The sequence below is a fragment of the Ursus maritimus genome, unplaced genomic scaffold (assembly GCF_017311325.1).
Source record: "Ursus maritimus isolate PB19 unplaced genomic scaffold, ASM1731132v1 scaffold_19, whole genome shotgun sequence".
Classification (NCBI taxonomy): Eukaryota; Metazoa; Chordata; class Mammalia; order Carnivora; family Ursidae; genus Ursus; species Ursus maritimus.
The window spans coordinates 49,276,160-49,276,975 of record NW_024424341.1 but is presented as its reverse complement, the minus strand read 5'-3'; the positions used below and the strand labels follow the sequence as shown (position 1 = coordinate 49,276,975).

General features: G+C 55.3%; 1 protein-coding gene across 2 annotated transcripts in view; it reads right to left on the bottom strand.

Annotated features, from left to right (window-relative positions):
- SYT3 (synaptotagmin 3) overlaps positions 1–816 on the bottom strand; it is a 14,288-nt gene that overhangs the window by 5,385 nt on the left and 8,087 nt on the right. The gene's annotated exons all lie outside the window — the stretch shown is intronic.

Below are 816 nucleotides of genomic sequence, written 5' to 3'. Positions count from 1 at the left end.
GCCCTGCCTCGGTCTCCCCCCCCCCCCACCTCTCCCTCACTTGCTCTCCCATCTGGAGCCTCCAGCTCTCCTCCCTGATATCCAGGACTTGGGGTTCTGATCCACTTAACAATCTGACTTGGCCAAACCTGGTAACTCCCTGGGCACAGCTGCCTGCCACCAGCAAAGCCTATTTGTTCTGCAGGGAAGACTGGAAGAGGCATGAGTGTGGGGAGAGAGCAGAAAAGAGCCAGAGAGAGAGAACACAGTGAGAAATAGACTGTGACAGGGACCAGGACACTGAGAGATACAGTCAGAAAGGTAGACCCGTAGAGTCCTACAGTAAGAAAACCCAGAGGAGGGGCCTAGAGACCCAGAGATAGTGCTGGTCTGAGACAGAGAGAGAGAGAGAGTGCACGCAGAGGAACAGAGACTTTCAGAGAGAGAAGTACATAGACCAGGAGGAGAGGGGGACAGAGTCTCAGAGGAGGGAGACAGAGTCCTGGCGGGGAGGGTGTCAGGGCCCCCAGGGCACAGGAGATCTGGAGAAATGGGGACAGAGACTTGGTGGAGGTTGTGGAGACCCAGACAGAGTGACAAAGACCTAGAATGGGGTGGGGGGAGGGCAAAGACCCAGAGAGAAAGAGAGAGAGAGAAACAGAGAGAGAAACCTACACAGAGCCGGTGAGGGGCAGAGATCAAGACAGTGTGACAGGCCCTGAGAAGAGAAGTCAGTCTCAGCGAGGGCAGGAGACATACCAGCCATAAGCGAGGCTATAAAGAAGACAGAGCCTCCCACACCAACACACACACACACACACACACACACACACACAC